This window comes from Parasteatoda tepidariorum, chromosome 8 (genome assembly GCF_043381705.1).
Source record: "Parasteatoda tepidariorum isolate YZ-2023 chromosome 8, CAS_Ptep_4.0, whole genome shotgun sequence".
Classification (NCBI taxonomy): Eukaryota; Metazoa; Arthropoda; class Arachnida; order Araneae; family Theridiidae; genus Parasteatoda; species Parasteatoda tepidariorum.
In genome coordinates this window covers 75659876-75669827 of record NC_092211.1, presented here as the reverse complement: position 1 = coordinate 75669827, position 9952 = coordinate 75659876, and positions in this window count along the sequence as shown.

The following is a 9952-nucleotide window of genomic DNA, read 5'->3' as shown; positions in this document are numbered from 1 at the left end:
TACGAAAATTATAAGTGTTGTCGCTTAAAAGGCTCTCATTAATAATTAAAAATGCGGTTTATCATTATATTGCCCGAAAGCCTTTCAATAAAATGAATTATGAAATTTAGGGGAAGATTTCGGTAGCGTGATCTTCCGTAGAATAATCGCAGAGCAGCCAGCGAAGAACTAAACACAACACAGAAAGGGACCAACTCGAAGGGTATGTCTCGTAGCCACTCCTAAGCAAACCTCTACATATTTTTCTTTTTTTAGACTTAATTTTGATTTTTATTAAGACTTAAATTCGATTAATTATATAATGTTGATGATATTGTTTCCACCTTTCACGGAAAATGATTCGTTAATTTTTGGTAATTTTTTCCTAGATGTAAACAATTATGTGCAAGAAAAAAAAAAAGGATTCTATTTAATCAATATAGAGTAAAATTTTTTTTAAAAAATTCCGTTTCAATAACACCTTATGTAACCACTAACTCAAGAACAATAAACACTAACTACATTTTAGAACTGTCTCGATTTGAATTTCCAACTAGCAACAAAGTTTTACAGTGAAGTAAACGATAATAACAAGAAAATGTTCAGAAATTTGTTAGACAGTCGACGCTCCATACAACGACCTTTGTAGTAAAAAAAATATGGTTGTTTTAACGAAAGCTCATGATCACGTGAGTACTTAAAACTATATCAAATATTTACTCATAAATACTGGATTAATTTTGGCAAAATCTACTTAATCCACTTCCTTCAAAACTAGTGCTAAAAGTAAAAAGTTCAAAATTAGTACTAAGCATACGGCGTTACGCTGGTTGCAATCAGCCATTTTCACTAAATAACAAACACCAAGAGAACAGAAAAGTTATAACAAAAATAAAATCAAGGAAAATGCGAATACCACGTGACTTATCTCCAAAAATAAACCACTTCACGAAAAGAATGAAGATAGATTCTAGACAAGAAACATATACTTAATAAAACTGTTAAAACCTTTGAAAAGAAATTTATAAACGGCATGAATTCATACATATAAGAGAGATAAATTCCCTGTTGAGGAAATTAAGAGTCTCTTACGTGTATAATACATTCATGGCATTCATATACATTCAGAATATTCGCTACCTCGCCAAATGCGATGAAATCGTAAATTCAGCGTAACAAATTGTGTTTTGGCGAAAAGAAAAATATATTTTCTCCTCGATCCTGAAAATGATCCTCAATATGAATTTTAATTAGAATCTTATTAGAATTGTATTAAATCCAGATAATGTAAATAACAAGAGAGATAGTGCAAGCATTTAAAAAAAAATATGTAAAATACAGATTAACATATTTCATGCCGGATCACGTGATTTCACGTGACAAAACACTTTCCAGCGGTTAGTGTCAATCAAAGAGATTAAGTGGTAGATGATAAGTGATAATAAGGTAGCTAGATGCATATTATCATTCAACTATTCTTCGAGAAAATATGTCTTCTCATGACAATAACCTATTAAAATGAACTTATAGTCAAAATTAAAATAGTTGCTTATATACGAAAATTTCATTTCGATTTTACCTTTATTTTACCCGATTTTACCCTACCTTTTATCTTCATTTTTCAATCTTATAGTATAACCTAGTGTTCATAACTATTAGTCTAGTAGTGAACATGTTAAGCCCCAGCTCAAATTTCGATAAAAACAATTTCTGCGAGTGGTATAAAAACTAATAAAACATAATTCAAAGCTTCAAATAACTTATCTTCAACAGCTGTCTTTTTTTCTTCCTTTTTTTTTTTTAGTTACAATCTCACGATAGTAAAAAATAAGAGAGACAGTAAAAAAAAATGTATTAAAAAATAAAAGATTGAGCAATTTTATTTAAAATGAAATACATTTATTTAAAAGATATTCGGAACATCAAATGTTGCTTTATCCTTACATTACTACTCGAGCCTGAGAAATTATCAAAAGAATAACTCCAACCTTTTCTTTTTATCACAGACCATAAAACATCTACATTTTTCTCTCCTCATCAATTCATTGCTCATTTACTCCTCCCAAACTGTGAAATGACTTTTAATTTGAATTTTCTTTTTATAAAATAGTTCAATTTATAGTAAATTTGTATTTTGAGTTGAAATTTTCTATGGGAAAAAAAATAATCATAAGAATATAGATTTGACTTTGGCTAAGGCTTTTGAAATTTGTCAAACAGATTTGACAAGGTGCGTAGCGTTTTTAAAAATGAGATTTTCCCTTTAGTACTATGTTGATTTTCGCTTCGAATTCTGCGAAGAGACACAGTTCACATTGTTCTATTTAACGTTTTCACAATTAATTCAACCCCAATCTATTTCGGCGCATTGTCAGTCCGTAGCGTACGAAAACGCCATTCGTTTCACATGATTCGAAATTTCATGATTTTTGACGATTGTCAAAAACAATGCCAAAAGATTTTTTTTTTTTTTGACATGACGGTTAAAACAAGATAAAACCGACAATTTTCAAAAACTTTCCAACCTTGCCTAGTTATGATATTTTTTTAAAGTGCTTAAAAATATTGTTTGAGTGCTTAAAAGGTGCTTATTTTTTGTTGAATAATTTGGCTACGCACCCTGATTTGATATTTGATTTTGATATTGGTTCCACAATGTTCTAATCGGTATTAAAATAGCATTGCGTCTATGGAATTGCAAGTGTTACTTCGTCGATCGGTCGTTGTAATGTTACTAAAGAGTGTAAGCTGTATTAAATTTAATATTTTTTAAAAAATTTTGTTTCGTGAAATAAAATAAAAAAAGTTTTGAAGTGAGCTAAAAACCCACTAAGACTAAAAAAGAATAAAAAACTTGACTAATTAAAATTCCGAAGTAGTAACGCGGTGCATGAGAAAGCAAACGATTATTTCGAGCTGGAAGACAACGGAACTCTGTTGGTTGCCCATGATACCAGATCTGAGAATCCGGTCTTCATTCTGAGGCCTCGTGACGGGGGGATGCGTGAGAATTTGCAACCGGACACTGCGCCTCACGTTTTTCTTTATACTCTTCCATCTTCATCCATGAAGAGATTTTAAGTACCAACAATAGTGAAGATGATGAAGATCATCTTTCAAAACGTTTTACTTGCTTATGAAACTTTTAAAGAAGCAGAAAAAAATAAGAAATTCATAATAACAAAAAGAAATAAAAACTTTTTATTTTAAACCATAAAAAAATAGGCATTTGTATATGAAAATAAAATTTCTGAGAAATCGGATAATTCTGCTGAACATTTTTTGGAATTAATAACAGAAAAATAAACACTCATAATCAGAGGCGCAGCGAAAGAATTTTCATTTTACTTACATTTTTCTTTAACCTGTATCTAATTTTAAATTTATGATCATTTAAAAAAATGATTTTTACAATTATACAAGTTATTTTATGAGGCGAACCGGGTTCGAATCCCAGTCGATACGAATTCCGCATCCGGCTTGCACCAACCACAGTGCTGACGTGAAATATCCTCAGAGGTAGACGAATTATGGGTTAGAGTCCGCTTGCCGTCAGGCTAACCGTGGGAGGTTCTCGTGGTCTTCCTCTCCATGTGACGCAAATGCGGGTTAACTCCATCAAAAAGAAGGCAAATCCTCCCAATACTCGATCCAGAAGTTTCCTTGTCTTTTGGATTGGGTTCAAAATTACAAGGCTACGGAATTGAACATTAGTAATCGTAAACCCATAAAATTGGGTCGGCTGTTCAACGACGATTATAAAATAAAAATTATACAAATTTAGAAATACGAAAAAATGAACACGTTATGTTAAGGCGAGCACTGCACACGATTGGCGAACATTAAAATACTTAGTTCTTCCCTCAAAAACGTAGAAACGTGCGTGTAATTTGATTTTCAATTCGATTTTTATGAATTTTTTTTAAATTTAACAAATAAGTTATTAAATTGATGACTTTTTAACCAATTAAATTATATTTTCTATCACATGATTGGAAAAATTTAATTACTACTTAACTCTTTTTTTCCAAAAAGAGAAAAAGTTTTGTGATATTTTAATTCGATATAATACTTTATTTTCCCGAACAATTTCAGAGATTTTAATAGAGATGATAAAAATTTTTCAATTTGATAAACCGATCATTATTTGTTATGAGCATAATATTTCATCATTAAGATCCAATTAAAATTAATTAGTTGTTAAAATTATAATATTCTGAATTTATTTAACGGAATATTAAATTTATAACTGATATTTCAATCCATTCAGCTTCATTTACGAACACAAAAAGAAAATTTTAATTTACTTTTAATTGTGTTTCTCAAAGAAAGGCAAACATTAATTAAAATTCAATTTAAAGTTTTATTTGCTTGTGAGTATCAATTTGAAAAACAAATCATTGAATTAATAACTAAATTTTTAATAAATTTTATGGCATATTTTAACACTTTTCTGAGGGAAAAGAAGCTGAACATTGAAATTTTGTTTCATTGTGATGATAAAAATTATTAATTTAATAATCAAAATTGTCAAAAAAAAGAAAGAAAACAAATTCGAAACCATTCTCAATCAATTTAATTACATTTTCTAAAGCACGGTGGGAAAATAATGACTTAATTTTAAGTAATTCTCACAATTAAAAGAAAAACGTTCCTTGTATGCAGTCTGAATTTTTCTTCTATTATGATTATAAAATTATTAACTTTATACTCATAATTGATAACTGACTTTTCAATCAATATTTAGTTACATTTTCTAACAAAAAATTGGAAAACGTTAAAATATTTTTAATACTTCTCGCAGAGGAAGAAAACGTTCAGTTTCTTCCTCTACGTTCAGAAATTAGATATCTTATTCGGTTATAAAATTCTCAGTTAAATGAACAAACTATCAAATTGATTTTTCAATCAACTTCATTAAATTTTCTAATGCGCAACTGGAGAATTCTAAGTTACTTTTAAGAAGTTCTATTACAGTGAGGAAAATTTTCGTTGCACTCAAAGGTAATATTTTAATTTTGAGACCTGTTTCTGAGATGTTGGTTGATTGCGATGATAAAAATTATTAATTTAGTAAACTAAATTGTATCAAATGAAAAACTATTTTCAATCAACATTTACTAACGGATTGAGATTCTACGGAGAATTACATTTTCTAACGGATTGAGATTCTGGGAAAATAATAAATTAAATTATTCTCTCAGAAAAAAAAAAAAAACGTTCCATGCAGTCTGGGTTTTGCTTCTATTGTGATTTTAAAAATATTAACTTTATAACCAACTTATTAAAGTGATAGCTGATTTTTCAATCAATTTAGTTACATTTTATAACAAATGATTGATAAATATTCAATTATTTTTAATACTTCTCTTAAAGAAAGAAAATGTTAATTGTATGGAATTAGAAATCTTATTCGATAATAAAAATTATTAGTTTAATGGACAAATTTTTAATCAATTTCAATAAACTTTCTAATGATTAGAAATTTTTAAGTTACTTTTAAGCAATTCTATTAAAAGAAAGAAAATTTTCATTCTACAAAAAGATAATGTAAAATTTTCATTTTGAAAACTGTTACTGAGATGTTATTTGATTGCGATGATTAAAATTATGACTACAATGAACAAAATTACATCAACTTAAAAACTATTTTCAATCAATTTCATTATATTTTCTAGCATATAATAGGAAAATAATGAATTAATTTTAAGTAATTCTTCCGGAAAAAGAAAAGAACGTCCATTGTATGTAGTCTGAATTTTCTTGCATTAGGACTATAAAAATAGTTATTTCATAATCAATTTATTAAATTGATAACTGGATTTTCGATCAATTTAGTTTAATTTTCTTACAAATGATTAAAAAAAATTAAATTATTTTTAATACTTTTTTTTGAGAAGGAAAGCGTTCATCCTATGGGATTAGAAATCTTATTCAATGATAAAAATCATTAGTTTAATGAACAAATTATTAAATTGATTTTTCAACTGATTTTATTAAACTTTCTAAAGCAAGACTAGAAATTTTTAAATTTCTTTAAAGCAGTTTTATGAAAAGTAAGGAAAATTTTCATTGTATTGCATTTTTAAATTTATTTTTTAATCAATTTCATTAAACTTCCTAATGATTGGAAAATTTAAAGTTATTTTTAAGCAATTCTATTAAAAGAAAGGAAAATTTTCATTTTATACAAAGATAATGTAATATTTTTATTTTGAAAACTGCCTCTGAAATGTTTTTTGATTGCGATGATTAAAATTATTAATTTAATATACAAAATTATATCAAATTAAAAACAATTTTCAATAAATTTAATTACATTTTCTAACACATGGTAGGAAAATAATGAATCAGTTTTAAGTAATTCTCTCAGAAAAATCGTTCTTTGTTGTCTGAAGTTTTCTTCTATTGCGATTATAAAATTTTTAGCTTTATAATCAATTTATTAAATTGATAACAGGTTTTTCGATCATTTTAGTTACATTTTCTAACAAATAACTAAAAAAGTATTAAATTACTCTTACTACTTCTCTCTGAGAAAGAAAACGTTTAGTATAAGGAATAAGAAATCTTATTCAATGATAAAAAAATTATTGGTTTATAATCAATCAGTTTATTAAATTGATAACTGGTTTTTCGATCAATTTAGTTTCATTTTCTAACAAATAACTAAAAAAGTATTAAATTACTCTGAGAAAGAAAACGTTTAGTATAAGGAATAAGAAATCTTATTCAATGATAAAAATATTATTGGCTTATAATCAATCAATTTTTTAAATTGATAACTGGTTTTTCGATCAATTTAGATACGTTTCCTAACAAATAATTAAAAAATATTAAATTACTCTTACTACTTCTCTCTGGGAAAGAAAACGTTTAGTATAAGGAATAAGAAATCTTATTCAATGATAAAAATTATTGGTTTAATAAACAAATTATCACATTGATTTTTCAATCAATTTCATGAAACTTTCCAATGCAGGATTAGAACATTTTCAATTACTTTTAAGCAGATCTATTAGAGTAATAAAAATTTTCCTTGTATGCAAACCTAATGGGATATTTTGATTTCGAGAATTGTTATTAGGATTTTATTTCGAGAATTGTTATTGGGATCAAAAATTGTCTGATAAGAAAGGATTAATCTTTGTTTTAACACTCAGTTCACCTGAACGAAAAACCATGTTTAGTTGCCAACTTTCCTTCTTATAAAGCGCCAGCTGCTGTATTGGACCCCCACCCCCTTTTTTCTTATAATTTTTTTATACTATTTTTCTTTTTTGGTACTGAACCCGGATGTGACACGCCGTAAGAAGGCGCCCGATGTCCTTTGAAGAAATATTCTGTGACCTTGAACAATCAAGGATGCTTCTCATGTAAGAAGAGAGAAAGAAGTGGATGATTTTATTGTTTTGCTGCTCTTATAAAAACAGAAGAAAAAAAACTTATTAGTGCTAACTTACAGAACTAATTAAATAAGGAATATTATAAATGGATTTTAAAGAATGTTTTTTTTTTAGTTGCTCGTGATTTTGATCAGTAGACAGCAGACTGTAAAATTAGAGCTTTCGTGGAAAACAGTTAAAATAATCTGAGTTAACAGTTAGGTATTTAAGAAAGCTACCTATTAAACCTTTCACGCAGGTGAGACACCAGACATATATATATATATATATANTATTGATACAATATTAGAAAGCATTCCTTTTTGCGGATATAATCGTGTGAGCTGATGAAAAGATTATATCTCTACTTTTCGGGAATTTTATTAATTTTTTCAGAATTTTTTCTTTTCTTCTGGATTTTTATTATTATTTTTCTTTTTCCCTTTTTTCATTGTTCTGTAAATTTTTCATGTTTCCTCTACATTTTGAACTTATTTTATGAGTTCTATTTTGAACTTGCAGCTTAAGCGCAGTAAATAAAACTTATTGTATTGTATCGTATTTTATTAGTGAGTACTTCTTAAATAGAACTTTTGGCGTAAAATAAAAATGATTAATATTATTTTATTTATTTTTCGGACGCAATATTTTTCAAATTGATACCTAGACAAAAAATCTCGAATCGAAAAATCATATCAATCAACCCTTAAACCTTCGCTACTTAACCTAATCTTGTGTTATGCAGTTTTTGTCAAATTGTTTCTGCGAAATTCTGTTTTAAGATTTATCAGTGCAAATATGAATAGATATTCGAATCTGGAAGCGACTTTTTCTATGAATTGATCTCAGTATCGCGAAACTTCATAATTAAATTTCATTCGCATTGTAAAGTATTAAGTAATAAAATTAGCAATAACAAAATTGAAATACCTTTGATACTGCTAAGTCGTTACGTTTCTCAGATTCACATGAAACAAATGATGGCTTGGTTGTCCTAGATGTGAAATATTATAAAATTCACCAAGGCTATTTGATATAGAAATAAATTCTAACAATTTGGATAAATGCAAATGGAATAGGAAATAAATGTATATTTTGATAGATTAGATCCAGGTTAAGTTATTTTTTATAACCGTCGTTGAACAGCCGACCCATTTCTTGGGTTTACGACTACTAATGCTCAACTCCGTAGCCTTGTAATTCTGAATCCATTCCAGAAGACAAGGGAACTCCTGGATCAAGTTTTGGGAGAAATTTGAATTCGTAGATAACTTTTTGAAGGAACTAACCCGCATATGCGCTACATGGCGAGGAAAAGCACGAAAAACTCACAAGGTTAGCCTGGCGGCAAAGGGGACTCTTACTCACGATCCGTCTACCACTGAGGATATTTTAAGTCAGCACTGTGGTCGGTGTGAGCCGGGTGAGAAATTCGTGTCAACCAGCCATCGCTGGGATTCGAGCCCGGTTCACCTCATTGGAAGGCGAGCTCTCTACTCCCTGAGCCCCCACGGCTCTAGTTTAAGTCATTTAATTTGTTCAACTGAAGAACTTATCCAAAAACATATTTAATGCCTATGACCAGTGTTGAAAATTGAATAGTAAATTTAAAAGGAGCACACTTTTTTTAGCAATGTAACTATTTACGCAGCTGGAAAAATTAGTTTTATGAATATTGTAATCGAAATCAGGGGATTAGCTTTATCAGTTGCTCGTAATTCTTAAGTTTGCCGAGGATGTTTGATGGCGTTATTAGCATTATCGTCAACTCAACAACTTAATTCGCCAAGAGTTCAATCATTTCAATTTCACTTAACTACAATGTTTCAGTGCATTTATATTCTTTAATAATTTTTCTGTCCACATAGTAAGGTCCAAGCCAGAGCCTGAACTATATCAGTTGAGTGGAATAAATCAATAAATTGTGGTTATTTTATTCCTATTAGACGATTCGTATTCCCATTTGTCGCAATATCTGTAACTGATTGATGGATTGCCAGTGGGCAGGTAAACGAAGTGACGTCAGCTTAGAAATCTGTTTTATAAATTCCATTTTGCAGTGTAGTAATATCTGTCCGAATCTTCTCCACTAAGCATGATCTCCAATTGACTTACTGTCTCCAGATTTTTCTATTTTAAAATTTCATTGCTTGCAGACAAAGTTAAAGGACATTTTATGAAAAACAGCTTTTAAATTTATAGTTTCTGGATGAGCGAATTTTTTAGGTTTTTTTCCCCCCTCCACTTTTGTTTAGTTTCAGTACTCTCAGAACCATCTGCCTTTCTGGTTTAAGGAACTGTTTCATTTTGGCACGAATTTAGAGTACTTTATTAAAGTGGCTAAATAAGTAGCTATTAGAGTAAAATATAAAACTCTATTTTCTTGAGAAAAATGGCGTAACTAATGCTGGTAGAGATTATTTAATACGATAATGATGTAACTTGGAAAGTCACAAAATAATTTTTTTTTACAATGTCTCGAATATTCCTTACAACTGATTGCGTTTGTATATGTAAGGGTTCTAAATAAGTATTATGCTTATGGAACTTGTATTAAGTTTCATAGAAAGGCGAAGGGAATTTTATTA